The sequence below is a fragment of the Staurois parvus genome, unplaced genomic scaffold (genome assembly GCF_062004578.1).
Source record: "Staurois parvus isolate SC_StPar_1 unplaced genomic scaffold, SC_StPar_1.0 ptg000583l, whole genome shotgun sequence".
Taxonomy (NCBI): Eukaryota; Metazoa; Chordata; class Amphibia; order Anura; family Ranidae; genus Staurois; species Staurois parvus.
Window position 1 is genome coordinate 615,068 of NW_028318379.1, and position 13,794 is coordinate 628,861.

Genomic DNA, 13,794 nt, shown 5'->3' on the forward strand with positions numbered 1-13,794 from the left:
GATGTGGTCTGATTCCAAGAATGGTTTGCGGAACACAACAATAAGTTCAAGGTGCTCATTTCAAATGCCTCCATATTTTCCAGATCTAAATCCAAATCGAGCACATCTGTGGGATGTGCTGGAAAAACAAGTCTGATCCATGGAGGCCTCACCTTGCAACTTACAGGACTTGAAGAATCTGCTATTGATTGCTTGGTGCCAGATACCACATCATGCCTTTGTAGCACCCTTCTAGTTAAGCTGCTAGGTAAATTAAATTTTTGGCTTCTAAATCAGAGGAGAAGTAATTGTTGGGTCTGGTCTGTTCAAGGCTGCACAGGCTGAAAATGTGGCTGCTCCCCCTGCCTGTAGAAGAAGTTTGTAGAGCGTAATGAGGGAAAATTCAAATGACCAGCTTGCATGTTGAGCAGGGCCTAGCCAATACTTGGAGTAGCCTCTGGAGCCCTGAGTAGAGTACTACAAGCAACTAAGCCGGTGTGGTGCATTGTGTTGCCAAAAAAGGGCAAGGTTTGGCTTACATGCGCCGATTCTCTTTGCTAATAAAAGGGCTGTCTTAAAGGATAAATTCACCTTTGAGAACGGGTTACATGTTCCACTTGTTTTTAGGCTAGGTTCACACCTATGCAGTTTGCGTTTGATCCGTTTCTGCACTGCATTTTGCATTGCGTTTTTGCACATGCATTTTTGCTGCGTTTTGCAGGGTTTTTTTTCTTTGTTTTTTTCTTGTTCCAGATTTAAAAAACATGAAAGGCATCAACAACGCACTACATGCTTTTCTGCAGTGTTTCCATTGAAGTCGAAGTAGGATGATGTGCTATGATCTGCGTAAGGCTAGGTTCACACCTATGCAGTTTGCGTTTGAGCCGTTTCTGCATTGCTGTTTGCTTTCTTGCACTTGCTTTTTTGACACATTTTTGATGCGTTTAGTGGGGTTTTTTTTAATTTTATGTTTCTTGTTGATAGGCAGATTTAAAAAGAAAAATGCAGCAAAAAAAAAAAAAAAAACGCACTACATACTTTTCTGCAACATTTCCATTGAAGTCTATAGAACCAAAAATCAACTTTTGCTTTAAAAAAAAAAAAGTCCCTGACCCTTTACAAAAAACCCACCGGATGAAAAACGCAGAGATGTCTCCCATAGGAAATTATGCTAAATGGACTGTAGTGCATTTCTGCAAAAAAAAAAAAGTGGAAACCGCTTGGGCGTGAACGTAGGGCAAGGGTGGAACATGTTTCTGATCCTGCAGCCTTCACCTGCTGCAACTCTGTGATAGAAGTTCCCCCGTACTAACTGTCAGATTTCAAAGCAGCGCTCTACCCACACGTCTGCATCGTTCATTCACAGTGTTCTGTGAATGAATGAACTACAAGTCCCAACAACTTTAGTGGCTGACGGCTTGTAGTCCTCAATGAACTACCATGGTGCTGTGGCAATTCATTGATTCTTCCAGTCAGCAAGTATCAGCTTGCCCATACAGGATGTACAAGCAAGCAGATACACTGACAATGTGCAGGAGATCTGCATGGCATCAGCTACCTGCTGATCGCTGATGCAAAGCCTTACAGGCTCCTAACACAAAAAATAATAAATGCACTTTTTTTTACTTGCAAAAAAATGTAGATGTGTTATTTTTGTGGACAGTTGAACTTTACTGCAATGTACATTAAAATGCATTATTGTGTGCGCAGTAATGTTTCAGAGAGCACTGCAAAAGGTGTCTACTCCCACCTACAGGGTGCAAGGTGGGTCCTTGACACCATCACTTCTGCAAGACAATTGTCTGAGTTGGCAGCCTCATCTTTTAATTACTTGCCCCCCAGAGGATTTACCCCCCTTCCTGACCAGGACATTTTTTGCATTATGGCGCTGCGTTACTTTAAATGACAATTGCGTGGTCATACAACACTGCACCCAAATTAAATTTACGTTCTTTTTTCCTTATGAATAGAGCTTTCTTTTGGTGGTATTTGATGGCCTCTGCATTTTTATTTTTGCGCTATAAAAAAAAAAACCGACAATTTTGAGAAAACAATACATATTTTAGAATTTTTGCTATTAAACATGTCCAGTAAAAAAATTATAAAAATCAAATTCTGTCATAAATTTAGGCCAAAATGTATTCTGCGACATGTCTTCGCTATATAAAAAAAATACCAATATGTGTAAATAAATTGGTTTATTTATATACACACACTGGGATATTTTTTTATTTAATCATTTTTACTAGTAGTGCTGACGATCAGTGACATAGCGGGACTGCAGCAGGCATTCTAACACTGGGTGAAACTGTATTGGTGTCACTGACATCCCCAGTGACACCAATACAGTGATCAGTGCTATTAAAAAGCACTGACACTGCACTAATGGCACTGGGCAAGAAGGGGTTAACATCTCGGGCAATCAAAGGGTTAACTGTGCGCTGTGTTTTGCTGTGTTTGTGCTTCACTGTAAGCACACTGCTTTGCAAAGCCCTGCAAAGCAGCATGCCAGAGCTGACAGGGAAGAGAACTGTTTACAAACAGTTCTCTCCCCATTGAAGATGCTCGGCAATCACCGACCAGGACCTGGTAATTGACAGCCGCTAATGACGGCTCGCGCCTACCCTGAAATGCAAGATTATATACACACACATACATACACACACATACATACACATATATACACACACAATTTTGGGCGCCCGTGCCGCCCTGTAACAGTACTTCTGCTACAGGGTGGACGGGAAGCAGTTAAGCAAACCCTTTATTTTTCACTTAAGGACAAGGTGTTTATACCAAGGCAGGGGCGAATTGACAACTCATGGGGCCCCCAGGCAATAGGGGATCATGGGGGCCATGTCCTCGCCCAAACTCAAAAAAGCCTATGAAAAAGGTACCAGGGGCATCTCATGGGGCCCCCTACTGACCCCGGGCTCTCGGGCAGTGCCTGAGTTTCCAAATTGTCAGTCCGCCCCTGTACCAAGGTATTTTTTTATTTTACGGTAGCTCCCAGATTGTATAACCATGTTTCACGGTTTTCTTCTATTAGTGCCTGGTCATACAAGTGCGATTTGTGAACTGAAATTGCACCTGAAATTTTGTCTAATGAACGTCAGTGTGTTAGCACTCTTCCTGCAGTTGTTGTTGTTATTTCATATATGTAGAAGGAAATTGCACTGCAAATCGCAAAAAATCATTGAAAATCTTCACAAGTAGCAATTAAGTCTTCAGAAATCATGCTGAAATTGCAGCAGTGTGACCTGTGACTTAAGTGATTGTTTTACAATTAACAAAGAAATCCCCAAAAATATAGACAAAAAAATGTCTCACACAAACCTTTGCATCAGGAGCAAAGGCAAAACCCCAATTGGTGTGAAGGCATCCAGCTTATGCCCTTTAGTTCTCACCTGAAACTACCTCTAATGCGTTGAGACCAATCACCAGATGTATAAAAAGGCAGCTATGCCAATTATGGGGACAAGTATGGGCACACATGTGCGATCATGACACTAGTCTATTTATATCAAACGCATGCCTTAAGTTTACGTTTTGGATATAACTGGGAATACAGAAAATTTACAGAGAAATTTAGGAAATGTTTTTGTGGTCAGGGCTCTGAGGGCAATGGGTAGGAGCAGGGGCGGACTGACCATTTGGAAACTCGGGCACTGCCCGAGGGCCCGGGGTCAGCAGGGGGCCCCATGAGATGCCCCTGGTACCTTTTTCATAGGCTTTTTTGAGTTTGGGCAAGGACACAGGGGCCCCATGAGTTATCAGTCCGCCCCTGGGTAGGAGTGAGGTCAGGGCTCTGGGGGCAGTGGGTAGGAGTGAGGTCAGGGCTCTGGGGGCAGTGGGTAGGAGTGAGGTCAGGGCTCTGGGGGCAGTGGGTAGGAGTGAGGTCAGGGCTCTGGGGGCAGTGGGTAGGAGTGAGGGCAGGGCTCTGGGGGCAGTGGGTAGGAGTGAGGGCAGGGCTCTGGGGGCAGTGGGTAGGAGTGAGGGCAGGGCTCTGGGGGCAGTGGGTAGGAGTGAGGGCAGGGCTCTGAGGGCAGTGGGTAGGAGTGAGGGCAGGGCTCTGAGGGCAGTGGGTAGGCGTGAGGGCAGTGGGTAGGCGTGAGGGCAGTGGGTAGGCGTGAGGGCAGTGGGTAGGCGTGAGGGCAGTGGGTAGGCGTAAGGGCAGGGCTCTGAGGGCAGTGGGTAGGAGTGAGGGCAGGGCTCTGAGGGCAGTGGGTAGGAGTGAGGGCAGGGCTCTGAGGGCAGTGGGTAGGAGTGAGGGCAGGGCTCTGAGGGCAGTGGGTAGGAGTGAGGGCAGGGCTCTGAGGGCAGTGGGTAGGAGTGAGGGCAGTGGACAGGAGTGAGGGCAGTGGGTAGGCGTGAGGTCAGGGCTCTGAGGGCAGTGGGTAGGAGTGAGGGCAGGGCTCTGAGGGCAGTGGGTAGGAGTGAGGGCAGGGGGTAGGAGTGAGGTCAGGGCTCTGAGGGCAGTGGGTAGGAGTGAGGGCAGGGCTCTGAGGGCAGTGGGTAGGAGTGAGGGCAGGGCTCTGAGGGCAGTGGGTAGGAGTGAGGTCAGGGCTCTGAGGGCAGTGGGTAGGAGTTAAGAGTGCTGTAAGTAGGATTGTGGACATCAAGCGACAGAGAGCCGGTAGCTGTCATTTGGAATTTGGTTTAAAAACAAAAAAAAACAAAAGAAAAATAGACAGCTCACTCTAAAATGCCCAGGCCTGCCTGCAACCCAGAGTTCTTCTGCCTGCAGCCTCAATTGCTGCAACTATGCAGCTTTTAGGAAGATCATACCAGTGTGCAAGGGCAAACACACTTATTGCTTACATTGGTACTGAACAGGCTATGTGAGCCAAGCCGTCCAAGGCCCCAATGCTGGAAGGTCCTTAGTCGTAACTCAAACTATTCTTTAAAAGCTGGGAGGTGCCAATAGCATATATTAGCCAAATGGATGTGGAACCCACATAGCCTCATCAATACCCCTCTGCACATCATGGCCCCTAGTTCCAAACAAAGCCCCCATCCAGGGACAAACACACACACAGAAATATGAAAATTAAAGAGAGGTATGCCCAGAGGAAACAAATTCCTCAAAGGTGCAGAAATATAACAGAAACCCAACACAAACGCACTTGAACGCCTCCAACATGTCCAATCAGTGATTAGCTATCAAAGTAAGGTGCATGGCTGAAGCACACTTACCAGTCAGTCTGCAAGAAACATAAGCCCTATGTCTGGGTGATCCAGGAATAGGTAGCATGAATGTTAGGTAACAATTATAAGCAAATAACTTAAGGTTCAAAATCCTGTCTGGCATTAGTGTCTATAGTAAGTGTATGGACAACAGAAGACCCACATCAATCCAAAATAACCAGTGCTCCTAACACTATATATCCAAAACAGAATCATTAATACCATACATTTGTATTCTATGTGACCGTCACACTGCCTCTCTGTACAGCATGGGCCCTAGCTCTACACTAACAAAACGCCCATCATAGCCCACTCACAGCAATATATAGATTAAAGACAGGTGTGTCTGGTGGTAACTAATGAATCCTTAAAGGAGAAGAGACACCAGAAGTCCAGCACAGCACAAAGCTGAAACATGTTCCAGCAATCAATGACTAGCTTTTAACAGCTTGCCTACCAAAGCAATTGTTGAACTTTTCACATGCATGGTAAAATCTGCTATTTTTTGCTAGAAAATTATTTAGAACCCTCAAACAGTAGATAGTTTCTGAAAGCAGAGGCCCTGGGGAATAAAATGGTGGCTGTTGCAATATTTTACATCCCAGGATATTTGTGCAGCCGTTTATCAAATGCACATTTAAACTTTAATTTAACATATCATGTGGCATCAAGTAAATAGATACCAAACATGTCTAGATTTAATTTGGTTATGTCTTTGAAATGGCAACAAACAAAGGTACTTAAGATTGTTTATAGATGATGCTTTACCCAATTTAATACCGGGCACTTTTACACCTTCCTGCCCAGGCCATTTTTCAGGTTTCAGCGCTCTCACACTTTGAATGACAATTGCGCGCTCATACAATATTGTACCCAAACTAAAATGTTATCATTTTCTTCACACAACTAGAGCTTTCTTTTGGTGGTATTTAATCATCGCTGGGGTTTTTATTTTTTGCTAAATTAACAAAAAAGACTGAAAATTTTGAAAAAAAAACACATTTTTCTTTGTTTCTGTTATAAAATATAATAAATAATTGTTCTTCATAAATTTAGGCCGAGATGTATTCTGTTACATGTCTTTGGTGAAAATAACCCATATTAGGATGTATTTTTTAGTTTGTAGGAATCAATCCTGAAGTACTGACAGCCAATCTAATTTCTTGAGGTCCAAGAATGTCAGAACAGTACAGATATCCCCCAAATGACCACTTTTTGCAAAGTAGACAGTACGACGTACTTCATAAGAGGCATGGCGAGTTTTTTGAAGTTGTATTTTTTTTGTCATAATTTTTCAGAAAATGAAAAAATAAAAAAAAATTATTTTTACTATTTTTTTTTACATTTTGTCACCAGTGTAGTACAGCGTCATCATATAACTGGCATGGCGGTGATCAGGGACACTGACTGGTGACAGTGTGAGAAAAAAAAAAATATTTTTTTTTAATTTTTTATTAAATTTTTTCTTTTTTTTAAGATTTTTTTTTCATATTTCACTATGTCCAAAGTAATACAATGTTACAGTACACAATGTACAGTAGTACAACTTTGGGGAAGTGATCAGTATTTTTTTTTTTTTTACACAATTTGCTTATAGCAAAGAATTACCGTATATACTCGAGTATAAGCTGACCCGAATATAAGCCGAGGTACCTAATTTTACCACAAAAAACTATTGACTCGAGTATAAGCCGAGGGTGGGAACACCAGTGGGAAGAATCGTGCCTCATCATTGGTGTCAGTGGGAGGAATAGTGCCCCATCATTGGTGTCAGTGGGAGGAATAGTGCCCCATCATTGGTATCAGTGGGAGGAATAGTGCCCCATCATTGGTGTCAGTGGGAGGAATAGTGCCCCATCATTGGTATCAGTGGGAGGAATAGTGCCCCATCATTGGTATCAGTGGGAGGAATAGTGCCCCATCATTGGTGTCAGTGGGAGGAATAGTGCCCCATCATTGGTATCAGTGGGAGGAATAGTGCCCCATCATTGGTGTCAGTGGGAGGAATAGCGCCCCATCACCCATCGTTGGTGTCAGTGGGAGGAATAGTGCCCCATCATTGGTATCAGTGGCAGGAATAGCGCCCCATCATTAGTATCAGTGGGGGGAATAGCACCCCATTATTGGTGTCAGTGGAATAGTGCCCCATCATTGGTGTCAGTGGGAGGAATAGTGTCCCAACATTGGTGTCAGTGGGAGGAATAGTATCCCATCATTGGTGTCAGTGGGGGGGTGGAGGAATAGTGCCCCATCGTAGGTGTCAGTGGGGGGGAGGAAAAGTGCCCCATCGTTGGTGTCAGTGGGAGGGAGGAATAGTATCCCATGATTGGTGCCAGTGGGGGGTGGAATAGTGCTCCATGATTGGTGTCAGTGGGGGGTGGAATAGTGCCCCATCATTGGTGTCAGTGGGGGGGAGGAATAGTATCCCATGATTGGTGTCAGTGGGGGGTGGAATAGTGCCCCATCATTGGTGTCAGTGGGGGGGGAGGAATAGTGCCCAATCGTTGGTGTCAGTGGGGGGGAGGAAAAGTGCCCCATCATTGGTGTCAGTGGGGGGGGGAGGAATAGTGCCCAATCGTTGGTGTCAGTGGGGGGGAGGAAAAGTGCCCCATCGTTGGTGTCAGTGGGAGGAATAATGCCCCATCATTGGTATCAGTGACACCAATGATGGGGCACTATTCCTCCCACTGACACTCGCTGACCCCTGTTCCAGTATGGTGCTGCTGCAGCCAGCATATGTGGTTGCAGCAGCACCTAAGCACGGCACACTTACCTGCATCTCCTTCACTCGATTTTCGCGGGGCCGCTCAGCTCCGCCTCCTCGCCGGTGAGTGGCCGCCTGTGTGCCTTTCCTGAGCTACAGTTCTGGCGGCCAATCACCGGTGAGAAGGCGGAGCCGAGCAGCAGCACGAATATCCAGTGGACGAACCGAATGAAGGAGCAACCGCGCTTCCTGGACCGGATCGTCGTGGAACCGGAGTTAGGTAAGAGACAGCAGCCCCCTGCAGACGTTGACTCGAGTATAAGCCGAGGGGGCCGTTTTTTCAGCACAAAAAATGTGCTGAAAAACTCGGCTTATACTCGAGTATATATGGTACTTTGCTATAAGCAAGCATTTACCTGAATGACATTGATTCATTCAGGGTTTTTTTGGTTTTTTTTGTGCTTAGCTGTGATTTGGCCACAGCTAATCACATGACATGTGCATGTGATTAGCTGTGACCATTTACAGCTAGACACTAGTACACAATGGATGGCATCAATGAAGCCATCCATTGTATACAACTGTCATGTGACCTGCTGTGATTGGTCACAGCAGGTCACATGGTACCGGAAACAGGGGTCGGTACTTAGATCTGTCATCGGCCGTGTCCGAGGTACACGGCCGGTGACAGATCGCGCTGCTGCGCGGCTCTGCAAGCGCGCAAACTGTGCATGTGTGGAAGGACACCATATAGCGGCCTCCCGGAAAGCTAATACATTTTTATGGACGCCATAGGTCAGGCGTCAAGTGGTTAAAAGCCTTTACAGGTTATCAGTTTAGAGTTAAACATGAGCTTTGGTGCTAGATTTATTGCGGTCACTCGAACATTTGCAGTGATACCTGATATTTGGAAATAAAAAAAAGTCTACACACCCCTGTTAAAATGTTGGGTGTCTGTAATGTAAAAAAATTAGAAAGATAAATAATTTCAGAACCTTTTCCACCTTTAATGTAACCTACAAACTGTACAACTCAGTTGAACAAAAAACTGAAATCTTTTAGGTGGAGGGAAGTAAAAATAAAAAACTAAAATATTAGGGTTGCATAAGTGTGCACACCCTTAAACTAATACCTTGTTGAAGCACGTTTTAATTTGATTCCAGCACTCGTCATGCTGAAAGATGAAGTTCCTCTTCATGTTCAGCTTTATTCTAGCAAAAGCCTGATGGTTTTATGCCAATATTGACTGGTATTTGGAACTGTTCATAATTCCCTCTACCTTGACTAAGGCCCCAGTTCCAGCTGAAGAAATACAGCCCCAAAGCATGATGCTGCCACCACCATGCTTCACTGTGGGTATGGTGTTCCTTTGGTGATGTGTAGTGTTGTTTTTGCACCAAACATAACTTTTGGAATTATTGACAAAAAGTTCAACCTTGGTTTCTTCAGACCAGAACACATTTTCCCACATACTTTTGGGAGACTTCAGATGTGTTTTTGCAAAATTTAGCAAGGCTTGGATGTTTTTCTTTGTAAGAAAAGACTTCCGTCTTGCCACTCTACCTCATAGCCCAGACATATGAAGAATACGGGAGATTGTTGTCACATGTACCACACAACCAGTACTTGCCAGATATTCCTGCAGTTCCTTTAATGTTGCTGTAGGCCTCTTGGCAGCCTCTCAGACCGGTTTTCTTCTCGTATTTTCATCAATTTTGGAGGGACGTCCAGTTCTTTGTGATGTCATTGTTGCGCCATATTTTCTCCACTTGATCGATAGCTGTCTTCAATGTGTTCCATGGTATTTTTAAAGCCTTGGAAATTCTTTTGTACCATTCTCCTGGCTGATACCTTTTAACGAGATCCCTCCAATGCTTTGGAAGCTCTCTGCAGGCCATGGCTTTTGCTGTAGGATGTGACTAAGAAAATGTAAGTAAAGGCCTACTAGAACAGCTGAACTTTATTTTGGGTTAATCAGAGGCACTTTAAATGATGGCAGGTGTGTATTGACTCCTATTTAACATGATTTTGAATGTGATTGCGTAATTCTGAACACATCCCCAGTTATGCAACCACATTATTTTCATTTTTTATGTTAACTACCCCCTAAAAGATTTCAGTTAGTTTTTTTTATTGAATTGTAGAGTTTATAGGTCACATTTAAGGTGGAAAAAATTGGGGCGCATGCGAGGCTGGCTCCTAAGATGGCCGCTTAGCAGAGAGGCTCCGAGGCACCGCTACAGCAACCCAACTTCCCACACTAACGGGACACCGGCACTCTGACACAGAGGATATAAACCCCCTTGTCCTCCGGAACCATGCCATGCCACTGTAAGTCTCCGGCACAGCCGCAGAGACTTACGGACTTTTATCTGGCCCGTGACACGAGATTCCAAGATGGTGCCGGCGCCACAACAGGGAGAAATGTCCCTGCAGCAGAGAAAACTGGTTACACACTGGATCCCAGGCTATCAGTACCACTCTACGATGGAGACCCAAGTGAGACCTCTCCTCCTTTCTCACGCACAACCCATAGCCCAGCAAAATCTAGGCCCAGGATTGAGGGCCCTGATAATTCACGTTGACTATGAGAACAAAATCTTATAGCTAAAAAAAAAATTGCAGACCTAGAAGATCGGTCTAGAAGAAACATTAAATTCCACGGTATTCCTGAATCGATCAACTCTGACGCACCAATACCTTATTTACAACAATTTATGAAAAACCTCATCCCATCACTGGGGCCATTAGAGGCAGCGCTTGATAGAGCCCACAGGATCCCCAAGCCTACCTTCATACCAGCCTCTACTCCTAGAGATGTACTTGTTAGAGTCCATTTTTACCATATAAAAGAAAAGCTAATAATGGCGGCAAGAAACCCATCAGCTTTTCCTACCACTCATGCAGGTGTTAAATTATATGCTGATTTATCCAAAGTAACACTAATCAATAGAAGGAAGCTATTATCTGTCATTAAAGCCCTGCGGAACCATGGTATAGGGTACCAATGGGGCTTCCCCACTAAGCTACTTATGAAAAATAAGAGCAGATCCTTTGTAATCCGGAATCTGGAGGAAGGCTTAGATCTACTAAAAGAGTGGAATATCTTACCTGCTGATGGCCACAGACCAGCATCACAACATCCCCACCAAATGGAGGGTGACTGGACCTAAATATCATATACCAACAGATGGTCCCCTAGACCATTACTTCATCACACACCGCCATAATGCTTTGGTTCACTTTTGATGTATCCTAATCTATTCCAGTTGATGCATGATGACAACCTAATGTCGCCATGGTTATTACGAGCCCCCTGGATGACAGTAGTCATGTTGGCTACCCATATTCCTTGCATTTTTTGCAAGTATTTTTATAACAGTTTTCCCCCGATACCTTTATGTTTATCTTTCAGTCAACTTTGCTTCACACCGCCAACATACTCTCTTGGCAAATTTACTATCTTCAACCTACAATGATCACCATCGAAGAGCCCGATTTAGACCAATCTCAACACAATATCTTCAATCACCCCAGCCCTTAAGTTGGACAAATTGTATCCATCCAAATCAACAGACCACCCAAAACCACCTTTACACCAATCTAAACTCACAATATGTTTAACCGCCTCCCACCTGCCATATAGTAATAAGACGGACACAAGGTGGTTCTCTTGTTCTGGGAGGACATCATATGACGTCCTTCCTTTCTAACCGCGCATGCGCTGCTCCCAAAGTGCGCAGTGCGGCGATCGGCAGTGCACTGTGTCCCTTGGACACAGCGGATCACCGATCCACGGAAAGAGCCGAAGATGTCGGCTCGGTCATTCATGTGATCAGCTGTGTCCAATCACAGCTGATCACATGTAAACAGGGAAATGCCGGTTATCAGCATTTCTCTCCCCACGAGCTGTCACGCTGACAGCTCGTGAGGAGAGCAGAGCTGGTAATTGGCATTCTTCAGGGGGGACATGTACACAGATCATCAGAACACTGATGATCTGTGTAGCCCCAGCAGCGCCACCTGTCAGTGTCCATCAGTGCCAGCTCTGTGCTCATCCATGCCACCTGCCAGTGCCCATCAGTGCCACATATCAGTGCCCATCTGAGCTGCCAGTCAGTGCCGCCTATCAGTGTGCATCAGTGCCCGTCAGTGCTGCCTAACAGTGCCAGTCTGCGCCGCCGATTAGTGTCATATATGAGTGCTGCCTTTCAGTGCCCATCAGTGATGCCTGTCAATGCCTATCAGTGCCACCTATCAGTGTCCATCAGTGCAGCCTATCAGTGCCCATCACTGCAGCCTCATTAGCGCACATCAGTGAAGGAGAAAAATCACTTATTTACAAAATTTTATAACAAAAACTAAGAAAAAACTTTTTTTCTTCAAAATTTTCAGTGGTTTTTGGTTTATTTAAGAAAAAATAAAAACCCAGAGGTGATTAAATACCACCAAAATAAAGCTCTGTCACAAAAAAATGATAAAAAGTTCATATGGGTACAGTGTTGCATGACCGCTCAATTGTCATTCAAAGTGCAACAGCGCTGAAAGCTGGAAATTGGCCTGGACAGGAAGGGGGTATAAGTGCCCCGTAGGCTAGTGGTTAAAGTAATTTCTCTCAATGTTAGAGGACTGAACTCACCCTATAAAAGATCATCTTTGACCAAAGAAATTCATGTCCTCCATGCGGATATCATCTTTATCCAAGAGACACATTTCTCCTCTACCAAAACACCTACGTACCCAATCAAGACTTTTACCACAAAATATATGGCTTCACATCACAAAAAAATCAATGGAGCCTTGACAGCTATCAAAGACTCAATCAACTTTCACTTTATATAGGAATACATAGACCCTGAAGGCCGCTTCCACATTCTGGTATGCCATATCAACAGTGTCCCCTACACACTTGTAAACGTATATGATCCGAACTCTAACCAGATCCAATTTTGCAAGCTCCTGATCACCAAAATCGAACCCATCAAGAAAGGCCACCTGATCATAGGTGGTGACTTCAACGTAGTAGGTAACACACAAATGGACTCCTGCTCTGGCAAAAGACCCCTAAAACACAGCTTAAACCAATTTCTCCACATCAATGATCTCTACAACATTTGGTGATTTCAGCATGGCTCTGAAAGGGACTACACTTATTTCTCCCCATCACAACACTTATACTCAAGAGTAGACTTCTTGCTCACTGATAAATGGACTCTCTATCCTAACCTCTCCAAAACCGAGCTCCTAGTCTTCCCCCCAGCCTGCACACCACCCCCCACTGACTTCTCCATCACGTCCAACAATGCCACCATCAGGCCCGCCCCGCAGGCCAGAGTACTTGGTGTCATTCTTGACTCCAATCTATTCTTCCAGCCCCAAGTCCAATGACTAAAAAACTCATGCAGACTCCACCTCCGCAACATCGCCAAAATACGCACGTTCCTAACCCCAGAAACCACCAAGCAGCTCATCCACTCCCTCATCATATCACGACTCGATTACTGCAACTCCCTCCTCACTGGCCTGCCTTGCCACAGGCTATCCCCGCTTCAGTCAATCCTGAATACGGCAGCCAGACTCATCCACCTTACCAACTGCTCTGTTTCCGCCACCCCCCTCTGCCAATCCCTCCACTGGCTTCCGATTTCCCAACAGATCAAATTCAAAATCCTAACACTGACATACAAAGCTGTCCATCATACTGCCCCAAACTACATCACCGACCTAATATCCAAGTTCCACCCAACACGCACTCTCTGCTCCTCACAAGACCTCCTTCTCTCTATTTCCCTAGTCTTCTCCTCCCATGCCAGCCTCCAGGACTTCTCCAGGGCATCACCCATCCTCTGGAACTCCCTACCTCAATCCATCAGACTATCACCTACTCTCCTCTCCTTTAGGGGCACCCTGAAAACCCACCTCTT